We start from the raw sequence: 16,356 nt of genomic DNA, 5'->3' as shown, positions 1-16,356 counted from the left end.
TTAGTGATCTTTATACTACAGTTAATTAAAAAGCTGAAATTACACTTCATTAGATCTCAGCTATCACAAACCAACAACTGTCACCATTACAAATTTTCAGTCATAAACTATCTTGGCTGATCAATGATTCCTATATTAGCTTGTACTTCACTTTGATTATTCTCCCAATCCCTTACAGCATTAAGAAATGTACAAAATGATTGGAATTATCTGGGGTTGTTCAGCCTGGAGAAGACAAGGCTCCAGCGAGACCTTATAGCGGCCTTCTGGTATCTGAAGGGGGCCTACAAGAAAGCTGGAGAGGGACTTTTTACAAGGGCATGTAGTGATAGGACGAGGGGTAATGGCTTCAAACTGGAAGACGGTAGATTTAGATTAGATACCAGAAAGAAATTCTTTACTGTGAGGGTGGTGAGACACTGGAACAAATTGCCCAGGGAAGTTGTGGATGCCCCATCCTTGGAGGTGTTCAAGACCAGGCTGGATGGGGCTTTGAGTAACCTGGTCTAGTGGAAGGTGTCCCTGCCCATGGCAGAGGGGTTGGAACTAGATGATCTTTAAGGTCCCTTCCAACATCAACTGTTCTATGATTCTGTGAAATTCCCAAACTTTCAAAAATCTTATATGTTCGTATTTCTAAGCAAGTTTTCTAAATAACATTCCTTCAGTGAGAAATAGCATGAGAAATATCGTAAGCTCTGTTCAACAGTATATCAGGGCTGGATGCATCATGAACCATAGAATCATAGAATTGTCTAGGTTGGAAAGGACCTTTAAGATCATCTAGTCCAAACATCAACCTAACTCTGATAAAAAAAACCAAAACAAAACCCACAAAAAAACACATCACTAAACCATGTCTCTAAGCACTATGTCAACCTGTCTTTTGAATACCTCCAGGGATGGTGCCTCGATGCTGAGGAAAAATTCCACAACCATTCTCTTATCATCTCTGGGTCATTCTAATGAGGACACTTGTCCTCTCCCAGAAAATATTCTCTTGATACAGGGATTTATACATGTCTGCAAATCTTAAGAGCTCACTTCATTTTAGTAAAAATAAACCTTATTATGGATAAGCAATTGCTTTTCTCTGCCTTCGACAGAGCTTTAAACTAGACTTGATGGGGGAAGAGGGTATTATTATCAGGCTTGACCATGAAAAGCCAAAGGATGACACAACAAGCTTTGAGGGATGGGTCTCCAGTGAGGGTCCTCAGCCTGTTGCTCCGAGATGTGCTGGGTACACTGCAGCACACTCAAAGTCTTATGAAGACGAGCCAGGGGCTGCTGTGGCAATAGGAGCCAACAGGGAAACACGGGTAAAACGCCTCACAGGAATGTGGCGATTGAGAGACGGGATGCAAGCAGAATGTCCATTTATTGTATATCATCATTCCTTTATATATGCTTACATTGGCTGAGTGCTTTAAATTGATTGGTCCTTTTGAACATACACTGCTCGCGTGGCTGCATCTGATTGGTCAGTGATATACTATCACGCTATCAACCATATCTTATCTTGAGGACACAGTTCTTAAGGCCTTTTTAGGCAGGGCGCCAGGAACTTGCTTATCTCAGTGTTGCAGCATTTGTCAAGTACCTGTTTTCAGGTCCTTGTCTAACCCTTTTATGGTCAGGACCACCCTCAGTTTCCCATGGTTTATGGCCTACAAGTTCCAACATGTCCCCGCTTATTAATTGAGCTGTACTCGGGGTTCTGCTCTTCAGGCCTCGTCCCACACAGGAAGGCCACCTGGAGAGCAGCACAAAGAAATAGCAGCCACTCCATCCAGTAAGTCAGCTTCAACAGGGACCCAACTTAAGTGCCTCTATGAAAACGCACATAGTATGGGGAATAAACAAGAGGAATTAGAGAGGTGCACACATCTCCAGGGCTATGATCTCATTGGCATCACAGAGATGTGGTGGGATGGCTCCTATGACTGGAGTGTTGGAATGGAGGGATACAGGCTCTTCAGGAAAGACAGGCAGGGAAAAAGAAGAGGGGATGTCACCCTCTATGTCAATGACCAGCTAGAGTGCATGGAGCTCCACCTGGGGATGGATGAAGAACCAACAGAGAGCTTATGGGTCAAGATTAAAAGGAATGCAGGGGCAGGTGACGTTACAGTGGGGGTCTGCTACAGGCCACCTGACCAGGAAAACCGAGTGGATGAAGCCCTCTATAGACAGATAGGAGCAGCGTCACAAGCCCTGGTCCTCATGGGGGACTTCAACCACCCTGATATCTCTTGGAGGGACAATGCAGCAGGGCAAAAACAATCCAGGAAGTTCTTGGAATGCGTCAATGATAACTTCCTTCTCCAAGTGGTAGAGGAGCCAACGAGGAGAGGAGCTATGCTGGACCTTGTCCTTACTAACAAGGAGGGTCTGGTGGGGAATGTCAAGCTCAAGGGTAGCCTTGACTGCAGCCATCATGAAATGGTAGAGTTCAAGATCCTTAGGGCAGCAAGGAAGGTGCGCAGCAAGCTCACTACCCTGGACTTCAGGAGAGCAGACTTTGGCCTCTTGAGGGATCTGCTTAGTAGGGTACCATGGGATAAAGTCCAGCTCTGGAGCTCTCAGCACAGGAAAGACATGGACCTGTTGGAGCAGGTCCAGAGGAGGGCCACAAAAATGATCAGAGGGCTGGAGCACCTCTCCTATGAAGACAGGCTGAGAGAGCTGGGGTTGTTCAGCCTGGAGAAGAGAAGGCTCTGGGGAGTCCTTATAGCAGCCTTTCTGTACTTAAAGGGGGCCTACAGGAAAGATGGGGAAAAACTTTTTAGCAGGTCCTGTTCTGATAGGACAAGGGGTAATGGTTGTAAACTAAAAGAGTGTAGATTTAGAATCATAGAATAAAATTATAGAATCGTCTAGGTTGGAAGAGACCTTTAAGATCATTGAGTCAAACCATCAACATAAAACTGCCAAAACCAGCACTAAAATGTGTCCCTAAGCACCACATCTACCCGTCTTTTAAATACCTCCAGGGATGGTGATTCCACCACTTCCCTGGACAGCCTGTTCCAATGTTTGATAACCCTTTTGGTGAAGAAATTTTTCCTAATATCCAATCTAAACCTCCCCTGGCATAACTTGAGGCCATTTCCTCTTGTCCTATCGCTTGTTACTTGGGAGAAGAGACTGACACCCACCTCACTACAACCTCCTTTCAGGTAGTTGTAGAGAGCAATAAGGTCTCCCCTCAGCCTCCTTTTCTCTAGGTTAAACAATCCCAGCTCCCTCAGCTGCTCCTCATAAGACTTGTTCTCCAGACTCCTCACCAGCTTTGTTGCCCTTCTCTGCACTCACTCCAGAATCTCAATGTCTTTCTTGTAGTGAGGGGCCCAAACCTGGACACAGTACTCGAGGTAGGGCCTCACCAGTGCCAAGTACAGGGGGTCGATCACTTCCCTAGTCCTACTCACTACACTATTCTTGATACCCATCGATCCAGCCTTTCCAGATCCCTCTCCAAAGCCTTTCTACCCTCAAGCAGGTCGACATTCCTGCCTAACTTGGTGTCGTCTGCAAGCTTACTGAGGGTGCACTAGATCCCCACATCCTGATCATTGATAAAGATATTAAGGAGAACCAGCCACAATACTGAGGCCTGGGGAACACCGCTTGTGACCATCCGCTGTGGGTTCAGTTAAAGTTCACTCACACAGCTAAGATTTACGTGCATCTGGAGCAACAGTGTGTGCCAGTAGCGACCTTGAGAGCAGGGGAGGATGAGAAACATAAGTTACACATCCTGAAGCTCATCCTGACAAAAACAGAACACAGTCTGGGAACCGAAACTTGTCCTGTTAGCAGAATACCTGTTATTGTGATAAGCTCAGTAGAAGGTAGAAAATATTTTTCTAAGTCCATGATTGGGCATTATGAGGGGAGTGGGTTTGTGTCTTAGTGTATATAAGTTTCTCTGTGTAGGAATAAAGGTTGTCAATTTGGATTCGCTTACTGCATGACCTACAAGTCCGCGATTTCTTCATACGCCACAAATGGCGCCTGAACAGGGTTAAAGATTCAGCACGACGGTGATCAAGGATAGGTGGCGTACCCCCGTGAGCCGGACGGAAGACGTTGATCACCAAGGAGCTCCTATATACTCATCGCTGCACGATATAAGGTTAGCACAGCGAGGGGCCGGGGAAGGTATTATTATAATGGGGCAGTCTGCGATGAAAGAGCAGCAGATACATAAAGCACTTTTAATGAAAATCATTAAGGAACAAGGATTCAAGTTACAGCCTCTTAAGCTTGTACAGCTTTTAGTATGGATTCGGGATCATTGTCCGTGGTATCCCCCCAATGGGTCTTATGATCCTTCTGACTGGCAGAAAGTGGGAGAATGCTTGCAAGCGCGACTAATTATTGATCATGATGTTAATCCTGATAATATCGTAACGTGGCGTGTCATATATACGGCGTTAAGAACATTCCTCCCTACCGATAAAGTGTTTGCTAACTCAGATTTTCTGCCTCCACTGGCTGATTTATTAACTTTAGAGGATACAGCTCTGGCTAGTTCAGACCCTGATGCTGAGCCTGTCTGTGATTCAGCTCAGCAGCCGCAATTGCCGTTAGCTGCTACAGTAGAAGCAGCCGATGACTTAGACTCACAGATACCTGAGGATCCCTTCGATCCAGGTCCTATTGACTCTGACCAAAAGCCTGATTTGTACCCGCCTTTAACTCCGGTTAAAGCTATGGTGGCTTCTGCACCAACTGCGGAACAGATCTTACATCTTACATACTAAACGAATGACTGTTAGTCGTGCCTCCGTTACGCGTCTGCCGCCTTATGCTCCTTCTCTAGATGTGCCTCCTAATGATTCTCACGATAAGGCAAGAAGGGATTTCGTGGAAGAGTGTAGAAAAAGGGCTTCTGCCATGCGTGGCACCGGGGGGGCCACGTGGCCGCCCCCGCGGAATCAACATCAAGAGATTTCAGAACTGTCATTTGCGAGTATCCGACAGGGAGCACAAGAGCCTTACATAGAATTCATAGACCACTTGCAAACAGCTATTTCTCGAAAGATTGAACTTCCAGCAGCTGCTGAACTTTTATTAATGCAATTAGCAGTGGAAAATGCTAACAATGAATGCCGCAGGCACCCTATACGTGGCAAGGCCACCACTTTGAATGAACTTATTAAAGCATGTCAGCATATAGGAATGGAAGAGCGCAGGTTTGAGATGTTAGTGACGGCATTGGCTCAACAACTAACCGTGGCTCGTGCTGCTATTAAATGTTTTTCGTGTGGGCAGGACGGACACATGAGAAAGGATTGCCCAAAACGAAGGGGAGAAAGGGATAAGACTCCGAAAGAATTATGTCCTCGGTGCCAGAAAGGATATCATTGGAGCAATCAATGTCGCTCTAAATATGATAAAAATGGTAATCCCTTACCCGCTCCACGGTCAGGAAACGCCAGGAGGGGCGCGCGGTCCGGTGCCCCATGCAATCCCAACAGGGCCCAAGGGCAGATGCTGCAATTAGCACCACAGCAGGGGAATGGACAAGCAATGCAGGCATCATCCCCCGCTGTGCCACCCCCGGGAGTGCTGGGCTGGACGTGGCAACTGTCGCCACAACAAACGTAAATGATACTTCTGTGCACCTGATATCGACGGGACTGCAAGGGCCGCTGCCTTTTAACGGACATGCTTTGTTACTGGGCCGGTCTTCTACTACAAAGATGGGTTTGTTTGTTTTACCTGGGATTATTGATAGTGACTATCGGGGAGAAATTAAAATCATGGTATGGACTCCGAATCCTCCCTGTACCATACCAGCAGGTGAACGCATTGCTCAATTAATACGTCTCCCTAGTTTGTCTCCTTTAACAGACGACACTGCTGCATCGGCACCGATCCGTGGAGCTGGAGGTTTCTGGAGTACAGGATCCCCACAGATTTATTGGACTCAGCAGATCACGACTCAACAACCCTTTCTTACTTGTCGACTTAATGGTAAAGATTTTTCAGGGTTGGTAGATACTGGAGCGAACATTTCTATCATCCGTAAGTCTGACTGGCTGTCTGAATGGCCTGTTGTGGACACGGCTGCTTTAATTACTGGAGTTGGAGGAACTCAGCTTCCTCAACAATCGCTACAATTCCTGCTGGTTGAAGGACCGGATGGGAAAATAGCTAAATTGAAACCATACATTCTACCTACCAGTACCCTGTACATTATGGGGCCGTGACTTGATTTCACAATGGGGTTTGCTTTTAATGACACATTTTTGACTGGGGTCGCTGATGTCCAGCCACGGCTCAAACTTACGTGGTTAACCAATTCCCCTGTTTGGGTTGATCAGGGGCCCCTCAGAGGTGAGCGGTTGGAGCGAGCGCGAGAGCTGGTTGCAGAACAATTGCAGTTAGGACATATTGTCCCTTCTACAAGCCCATGGAATACTCCAATGTTTGTAATACCTAAGAAATTGGGAAAATGGCGATTATTGCAGGATTTACGGGCAGTTAATGCTGTTATAGCTCCAATGGGTGCACTGCAATCGGGACTGCCGAATCCTGCAATGATAACACAATCTTGGAATCTTCTTGTCATTGATTTAAAGGATTGTTTCTTTATAATTTTTCTGCATCCTGATGATTGTCCACATTTTGCCTTTTCTGTGCCTTCTATTAACAATGAAGGGCCTATGGAGAGATATCATTGGGTAGTGCTTCCTCAAGGCATGAAAAATAGTCCAACTATTTGTCAATTTGTTGTTTATTCTGCTTTGAAACCAGTGAAAACACAATTTCCTACCCTGCTGTTTTATCATTACATGGATGATATTTTAATTGCTGCGCCTGATGAGTTTCAGTTACAATCTGCGTTTGCTGAGGTGAAATTGGCCATGGAACGCTACGGACTTCGGATTGCACCTGAGAAGGTACAGTCTATACCACCTTGGAAATATCTGGGTTGGCAAATCTTAGATAAAACCATTATTCCACAACCCATACGAATTGTCAATACAGTAACTACATTGAATGAGTTACAAAAATTATTGGGAACCCTTAATTGGCTACGACCTTTATTGGGGATTTCTACAGAATTATTCTCTCCCCTGTTTGACCTTTTGAAAGGCGATTCTGATTCGTCATCCCCAAGATCGATTACCGGGGAAGCTTCAGAAGCATTGCAGATTGTGGCAGAAAGGGTTAATACAGCCTTTGCATCCAGGTATGATTTAAATTTACCTGTTCGTCTATTTTTAATCCCTAATTCTTTCCAGCCGTATGCGCTTATTGGCCAATGGGATGAAAAGGAACAACAGCTATTTGTACTAGAAAGGATTTTCCTTCCTCATTCATTTTCAAAAACTGTAACTACTTTGCTTGAGATGTTTGTGAGATTCATTTCTACAGGTCGACTGCGATGTCAGCAACTTCGAGGAACTGATCCGGATTTCATTCATATGTACATCACGAAGCAAGATTTTACGGTAATGCTTCGTGAGAGTTTATCTTTACAGGCAGCCTTTGCGGACTACCTTGGCAAAATACTTTATACTCTGCCAAAGCACTGTCGTTGTTGTTGAGACGGACAAATGACACGGACAGCACTCTTCAGAAGTTCAAGCAGTAACAGTCCACCTTTATTAGCACACGTATTTTCTTATATTTTCTTTCTTAACACATGTGTTCTTTTACTATTGGTTACATATTGTCATAACAATATATCATTGGTTGTCTCTTGCAAAACATCAAAACTACTCCTTATCTTGTCAGTCCCCAGCTGGTACCTAAAAGTTGTTTTACTTCTCAGGATGTTTTCTACTCCCTTCTTTCTCAAGGATATACTTTAATCTCTGCAAGGTCAACTCCTGACTCCATTCCCACAATCAAGGGTTCCACAGACCCGCTGCAGTCCCCCACAATTCCCCCTTTTTGTATTTGTGCCAAAAAGATCGCCCTCATCATCCGCTGCAGGGCCCTTTGGCAGCAGCTGCTCCTGGTACAAACATGGAGGCTGCCCATATTTCACCCTTATTCCAAAAAGTGACTTGGTCATCACAGTATTCATTGTAAGCATGGAGGCTCCTCTTAGCTTTTTTATAATAGCGATATTGGTAAATCATGGACGTATTAGGAGTTAACAATGTTAAGCGTCCCAAACTGCATGGTCCTCCTTTTATGTGAGAAGGTATGGCTCCCCAGGCTCGATCTCCACATATCAGGAATATCCCCGGGGGTAGAGCCAAAGGGACATTTGAGGATCGAGAAATATTTGGGGAGGTAAAGTTACACCATACACTTGAATTTCTGTAAATTGACATACTTGAATTTACCACCCATGCCAAGGATTGATTCTTTCCTGTATAATTGAAATACAGACAATAGTCCATTTTTATAGATCCCAAAAGTTCGAGCTCTTGAGGTTCCAAAGGCACTTTAGGCAAATAAGGCACCCACGCGTCCCATGTATTAACCAACGACTCGTTTTGAAAGGTTGCCCGCGCTTCATGCGGTACCGGCCACTTGTCCACTGGAACACCAACGAGGCATGTAGTAAACGGATTCTCTGGCGATGCAGTGGCCAGACATATGGAATCTTGGCCAGTCATGTTGGCTAGAGTGATCCATACGTTGGTCCTTGTCTGCGTTGGCATCCAAAATGCGTTGACTACGGCACACATCATGAGGAAGATAACACAGGCTTCACATTCCGTGCAGGCATCCATTGCGGCCCGTGATCTGTGGAAATACAAGCATAACCTCTTCCCCAAGTTAATAGATCATGCGGACCCATCCATTGACCCGTACGTAGATCCCGCACTAACACCTTTGCCCCTGGGCCCACCCCCTCCTGAGTTACCAGGGAATTGAAATGGCGAAGGATGGGTGGTGTTGGGGTCGGAGAATCATCAGAAACCTGTAAAAAATTTAAAACATACGTAGCTTTAGCCAATCGTGCATCAGGTGGTTCACCCAGCATTCCCTCTTTTTGTTTTTGGAGGAAGCGCTTGAGTGCACCGTGGGCTCGTTCTACAATGCTTTGTCCTGTGGGATAATGGGGAATTCCAGTAACATGGGATATCCCCCAAAGCTGCAAAAATAACGCGACTTTCTGAGACACGTAAGCCGGGCCATTGTCCGTCTTAACTTGTTGGGGAACACCTAAAATGGAAAATGCACGTTGCCAATGGCGGATGACATCACGTGCAGATTCCCCGGTATGAGCAGTGGCAACAAGAGCTGCTGAAAAAGTATCTATAGAGACATGCACGTATTTCAAACACCCAAATTCGGGTACGTGCGTAACATCGGTCTGCCAGATCTGCAAGGCACGGAGGCCAAGAGGGTTGGTGCCATAGTAAATAGGGACACGATGGCCCTGACAATCAGGGCATGCAGCAACAATGGCACGCGCCTCAGAATTGGAAATATGAAATTGGCGTTTCAGGGCCCGATAGCCCTGATGGTAAAAGCGACGTGAAGCTATTGCCTGCTGTTTAATATTGGGAACAGGTCCTAATGCCACTGCGGACACCAAAGCATCTGCTTTTGCATTTCCTTCCACTATAGAACCCGGTAACGTAGTGTGACTTTTAATATGCATGACATAATATTCATAGTGACGTTTCTGAATTTCCAACCATAATAGCTTCAGAACCCCAAACAGCGTTTCATTAGACACATGCCCTAACACAGCTTTATCCAATCGTTGTACCAGTCCAGCCACATAAGCAGAATCTGTTATGATGTTTACTGGGCCAGGGAAGTTTTGAAACACCATGGCCATCGCCCTAAGTTCAACCACTTGTGGTGAGCCTTCTTGATGTTCGATTTTATGCCGCCATTGTGGTCCGTCTTTCCAAACGATGGCCGCTTTTCCTGTTTTCCCTGATCCATCCGTAAACACCGTGGGTCCCTCTGCCGGATCCAATTGACTCAATTGTTTCTGACCAAATCTCACCTGACTTCCTAGTTTGACCAATGGATGTGAGGGCAAATGATAACTTATTTGCCCTGTATAGTTCATCATGGCTGCTTGTAAGGCAGAGCTGTTGGCCAGGCACCATTCAAAATAATCACTCTGCACTGGGAGTACAATTTTTTCCGGGTCTCTCGACACGCTGTATGGAATTAATGGCCTGATTTTTATAATTACTTGAGCCACCAGCTCAAAAAGGCCAGGGGCTGTCTTTTTTGTTTTATTTGGCAAGAAAACCCACTCCAAAACATGTAGAGAATCATCCCACTTCTCATGCCATTGTGCAATCATGGCAAAGGGTACCAACTGGTCAATCAAAATGATTGCCTGGACAGGCACTGTCAGTTCAATTCTCCATACATGTTTGCTACTAATTGCTCGCTCAATGTCTGCAATTGCTTCTTGTGCACCTACCGTCAAGGTGCGTGGGGCAGAAATATCTGTGTCTCCTTGCAGTAGTTCAACTAACGGTTGCAATTTAGAAGAAGGAATCCCCACGTAGGGTCGAATCCAATTAATCATCCCTGCTAATTTTTGCACGTCATTTAATGTTTTCACTTCCACTTGCAATTGTATGGGTTGTGGCATCACCATTTGAGTTAAGACTTTCATACCTAAATAGAGCCATGGTTGCTGCCGCTGCACCTTTTCAGGCGCAACAATTAGTCCATATTGGCACAGAGATTCCCGTGTTTTGTTCTCCATCTCAATTAACTCCTGTGGAGTTGCTGCAGCTAACAGAACGTCATCCATATAATGATAGCAATAACCTGATGGGAACAAAGCACGTACTGGACTCAATGCCTTTGCCACGAACCACTGGCAAATTGTGGGTGAGTTTTTCATACCTTGCGGTAACACCTTCCAATGATATCTTTTTGCAGGTTCCATATTGTTTACGGATGGTACAGTAAAGGCAAATTTCTCCATATCTTGATCTGCTAAAGGAATCGTAAAGAAACACTCTTTCAAGTCCATTACAACAATTTCCCATTGCATCGGAATCATGGTGGGAGAGGGTAATCCAGGTTGTAAAGCTCCCATGGTTGCCATAACCTCATTAATCTTCCTCAGATCACGTAACAATCTCCATTTTCCAGATTTTTTCTTTATAACAAACACAGGGGTATTCCAAGGGCTGTGTGAGACCTCTATGTGTCCTGCAGCTAGCTGTTCTGCTACAAGAGACTGCAGGGCAGTGAGTTTTTCTTGACTGAGGGGCCACTGATCGACCCACACCGGTCTTTCAGTTAACCATCTTAATGCCAGAGTGGGTCGAGAAATGCCCTGCAATACAGTGACCCCTACTGAAAATCCGTTGTTATCCGTACTCCCCATTGTCCTAAACAATCCCTTCCCCACAAATTTAATGGGGCCGAGGTCACATAAGGTCTCACCGTAGCCCTTTGACCTTCAGAATTAACAATCGTAATCGGTTTGGCTGATATTAAGCTATTTGCAACTCCTCCAAGTCCTGCCACCCCCAAGGTGTTTGAGGCCAAAGGCCAAGTATTCGGCCATTCGCGCAGTGAGATGATAGTCACATCCGCCCCTGTATCGAGTAACCCAGTCAGTTTCACCTGATCAGGGGTAACGCTGTTCATCATGAGTGTACAGATCATTTGCGGCCGTTTCTCCGACACTGTCTGAGTCCAGAAAACAAGTGGTTTTCCTGTTGATCCAAATCCGCCATCACCGCGAACAACCTGTTCAGTCCTGGGGACACAACTCATAAATGGCACCAGTTGAGCTAAGCGTGTTCCTTTTTCTATTGTTACCGGTGGGGTTGCTGTTGATACCATAGCACAAATTTGTCCTGTAAAATCGGTGTCAATAACTCCAACATGCACCATGAGTCCTTGTAAGGTGGTACTTGATCTTCCTATTAGTAAAGCACTCAGTCCCCTACCAATTGGTCCCCAGGCATCTAAGGGCACTTTGTGCACCCCTTGAGTCATTACAGTCACTGTGTGGGCAGTGGATACATCCATCCCGGCTGATCCACTGGTTTTCCCTGATAGCTTGTCACAGAGGGTTGCGTCTGCACCGACCCTAGAAATGGGTTGCCAGGATTGTAGGGCATTTGCATATGGGGCATTTGTGTCTGCACGTGTCCCTTCGCGCTCTTCTTGCCGTTTCCCGGCTGTAATGGTTGACCATTAAGGTGATATTTAGAGTGACATTGCTTATCAACATGTCCAACCCTTCCACATCTATAGCAGTTTATTTCTGCTGTGTCCCCCACCATATTGACTTTTCCTGAGCCAGTTCCTCCTGTTTTTTTCTTGGGGCATTCAGCTTTTACATGACCTGTTTGACCACAGCCATAGCATTTTTGGCCCTGTACTCGCATGGCTGCCATTGCGGCAGCGAGTGCAGTCATTTTATGCTCCACAGATCCAACCTTGGCACAAGCAGTAATCATTGCCTCTAAGGTTGGGTCTCCTGGTAATGCCTCAATTATTTTTTGACAGTCCGCATTAGCATTGTCGCGAGCCAATTGTTTCACTAACATTTCACGGAGGCGCGCATCAAACACTTGACGTTCAACAGCAGCTTGTAACTTTTCAACAAAGGAGAGAAATGTCTCTCGAGTGCCTTGTTTAATGGTGGTATATTTTTGTTTTGGCTCTGCCAATTCTGCAGTGCGAATTATCGCCTCGATGCCTATATTTTTTACTTGTTCAAGCACCAAGGGGGGCCACTGCGCTTGATGCTGTGGGTTATTGAATTGCCCAGCACCCATTAAAACATCAGCACCATTGCCATAGCGAGGATCACCCTGTGGAAACTGCAGATTCGCTACGGCCTGCGCCTCAGCCCTTTGCTGCCAAATATTTCGAAACACTGCAAGCTGCGCAGGTTGAAAAACGATCTGAGCAATATGAGTAATATCATAAGGGGTCATAGCTTCCATTGACAATAATCGTATCAGTTGCATTACTGCCGGAGAGTTGGGGCCATACTGGGCGGTGGCCTTTTGTAAATCCTGAATCACCTTCCAGGAATAAGTAGCATGCTCATGAGGCTCCCCTGCAGCTGGGTCATGATACACCACGGGAAATGCTGCAGACCCAGCAGTCTCAACATTCAAAGGTTCATCAGTGGTGAGGGGAACGGATATATTCTCTGATAAATCCCAGTCGCCCAACTCCATAGCTTTAGCTTTGACCTTTTTCCAGAATCGCACAGGATTTCGTGGTCTAACCGTAATCGAGGCTAGAGGTAAATCCCAAGTACGAGGGTATTTTGGTCTACACTCTGCCCCCCCTTGTTCGGAACATTTTACTGGCGCAGGGGTATGCAAAGGGGGACCCGGATTCTCAGGGACTACCTCCTCAAGCTCATTTTGCCCTGTCATAGGACATCATCCTCATCAACATTAACGTCCGAATCCTCTGGCAGAGGTGGATACAAAAAGGGGTTAAGCGATGGCCGCGCCCTTTGTTCTTCCGCAATCGGCACTGGCGGAGCAGAGGGTTGCACACACTCTCTTGACTTAGATACAGGGAGTCCCTCCTGCGGCCACACATATCCCGAATCTGCCGCTTGTTTATGCGAGTCTCTTGCCGCTTCTATCTGTTCTCAGGGCAGCACATACTTATACTTTTTTCCTTCAGAAAGCCGCGCCCCCCCCCCGTCTTCTTTTTTGGTAACAGGGGGTTTTAGGACCGGGGGTTTTGGGACCGCAGATGGCTCCACCCCTCCTTTTAAGTCCGGCCGGAAGGATCAGGCGACTCATTTTTTCCCACCGTCTCCGCCTGCTCCCTCTGCTCTTTAAACCCTTTCAAAGTCTCTAGTAGCAAGCGCCACGTTGTTAGTAGTTCAGTCGCTCCTTTGGAGCCTCTCGTAGCACCATCAAACAATTTATCACCCAAGTCCTTCCATTGTGATACACTAAACGCTGTGACAGTGGTAACTTCAATGCCTTGTCTTTTGCCCCAGAGCAACATTTTCCATAAAGTCAACTCGGGGAGGTCCATGCCTCGCCGTTTCAAAACCAACTGCCACATAGAGAGTATGATACCCTCTTCTTTGGACAAGTTCCCTCCCATGTTCCCAGTAGCTCACCTCTCCAGGCGTCTTATTCACGATCCGGATCAATCAGCAGCTCTCCCCGCCGCTCTCAGCTATACTGGGCTCCGTCTCCACGGCTATCTCCAGCCGTCTTTTTTCCTATGCAGAATCACGTTGGGGTCACCAGATGTCATTGTTGTTGAGACGGACAAACGACACGGACAGCAATCTTCAGAAGTTCAAGCAGTAGCAGTCCACCTTTATTAGCACACGTATTTTCTTATATTTTCTTTCTTAACACATGTGTTCTTTTACTATTGGTTACATATTGTCATAACAATATATCATTGGTTGTCTCTTGCAAAACATCAAAACTACTCCTTATCTTGTCAGTCCCCAGCTGGTACCTAAAAGTTGTTTTACTTCTCAGGATGTTTTCTACTCCCTTCTTTCTCAAGGATATACTTTAATCTCTGCAAGGTCAACTCCTGACTCCATTCCCACAATCAAGGGTTCCACGGACCCGCCGCAGTCCCCCACAAAGCACCATCTGCTTAACTCCCTAAAAGATGTTCCTCTACAGCCTCTTTTTTTACAGCAATCTTCGCCAATCCCTAATGCCCGAACGGCATTCATTGACGGCTCTGGAAGAATGGGCAAGGCTGCTGTTGTCTGGCAAGAGGCCACACGTGGGTGGCAACACTTGTTTTTCAGTCAGGTTCTACTCAATTGGTTGAGCTTGCAACTGCCATCCATGCATTCAGTTTATTTGCTGCTGAACCCCTTAATGTTGTCACTGACTCTGCCTATGTCTTTGGTATTATACGAAGATTAGAAAAATCCTTTTTAAAGGAAGTTGCAAATCAGGACTTGTTTGAGCTCCTCTCCAGACTGTATACACTGATTTCACGGAGAGCTCATTCTTATTTTGTGTCTCATTTATGTTCTCACACTACATTGCCTGGGCCTATGGTTGAAGGTAATGCTGTTGCCGATTCTTTTACTATGACTGTTGTGGTACCTAAGAAACTTCAACAGGCTCAACTCTCCCATGAATTTTATCATCAGAACGCCAAGGCACTCTCCAAGGATTTCCAGCTTACACTGCAGCAGGCACGAGAAATTGTCTCTGCCTGTCCAGATTGCCAGCTTCTCCTGCCACTTCCTACACAGACTGGATCTAATCCTCGTGGATTGCAGCCCAATGAACTATGGCAAACTGATGTTACTCATATTTCTGTGTTTGGAGTTTTTCACTTTGTACATGTTACTGTTGACACCTTTTCTGGGTTTATCGTTGCTTCTGCACACAGGGGCGAAAAGGCTAAAGATGTCTGTCGCCATTGGCTTCATGCGATTGCTGTTTTAGGTATTCCACAGAAAATTAAGACTGATAATGGGCCAGGCTATGTTGCCGGACAGACGAAAACCTTTTTAGCCGAGTGGGGTATCCTGCACGTTACAGGTATTCCCCATTCTCCAACTGGTCAAGCAATTATAGAGCGTTCTCATCTTACTCTGAAAAACATGCTTCATAAACAAAAAAGGGGGAATCCCCTGGGTATCACACCTCAGGAACAATTAGATAAAGCCACTTATGTTCTAAATTTTTTGAATCTTACACGTGCTGACAATTTGACTGCTAATCGATGGCGATATGGTTTGCCGGATCAGACAAATATGAAGCCTACTGTATTTTATAAAGACTTACAATCAGGACAATGGATGGGTCCAGTACCCTTGTTGTCATGGGGACGTGGTTATGGTTGTGTTTCTTTATCCACAGGACCATACTGGTTACCTGTGAAAAATATCAAGCCTGCCAACACTATACAGAAAGATGCAGAATCTGTTGAAGACATCTCTCAATGCGAAGATAAAGAGGAAGATTCTAATCTTCCTCAGGTTTAATCATGTCGCATGTGTCTCGCATTATCATATGTATATTATGTAGCTCAGTAACTAGAGTTTATGTCTATTGGGCGCATGTTTTAGACCTGCCTCTGTTCAGGCCCCTCACATGGTAGGATCTAGTGTCACCTTTAAGTAATAATGACACGAGATGGATGAGAGGAGTTTGACTACCACCATCTTGCGACGATCTTAATTCCTTTGAGACTAGCCATATAGTTAATAGTGACTTACATGTGTGTCACATGGGCCAATGTTACTAGGCCCGAGAATCAATCTCCTTATGTAAATTTTACTACTCAGTTACATCTTATTGGATTAAAATTAAATGGCAAAACTAATTACACTATGGTCACTCTGCCAAGTCCAAGCAATACCAACGAGCAAGGTATTATCCCATATTTGTCCTCTTTTCCAGCATGCAACCTGCAAAATTACAAGATCTACAACAATTGGCTCGGAGA

General features: G+C 45.6%; 1 non-coding gene across 1 annotated transcript; it reads left to right on the top strand.

The window, feature by feature from the left end:
* Positions 1-4,889: 4,889 nt before the first annotated feature.
* LOC141476830 (U11 spliceosomal RNA) lies at positions 4,890-4,988 on the top strand. Its single transcript, XR_012463688.1, has one exon. It is a non-coding gene; the product is annotated as a U11 spliceosomal RNA (small nuclear RNA).
* Positions 4,989-16,356: the final 11,368 nt, after the last annotated feature.

The sequence above is a fragment of the Numenius arquata genome, chromosome W (genome assembly GCF_964106895.1).
Source record: "Numenius arquata chromosome W, bNumArq3.hap1.1, whole genome shotgun sequence".
NCBI classification, from domain to species: Eukaryota; Metazoa; Chordata; class Aves; order Charadriiformes; family Scolopacidae; genus Numenius; species Numenius arquata.
The sequence above is the reverse complement of the archived record's forward strand: the minus strand, read 5'-3'. Positions and strand labels throughout refer to the sequence as shown.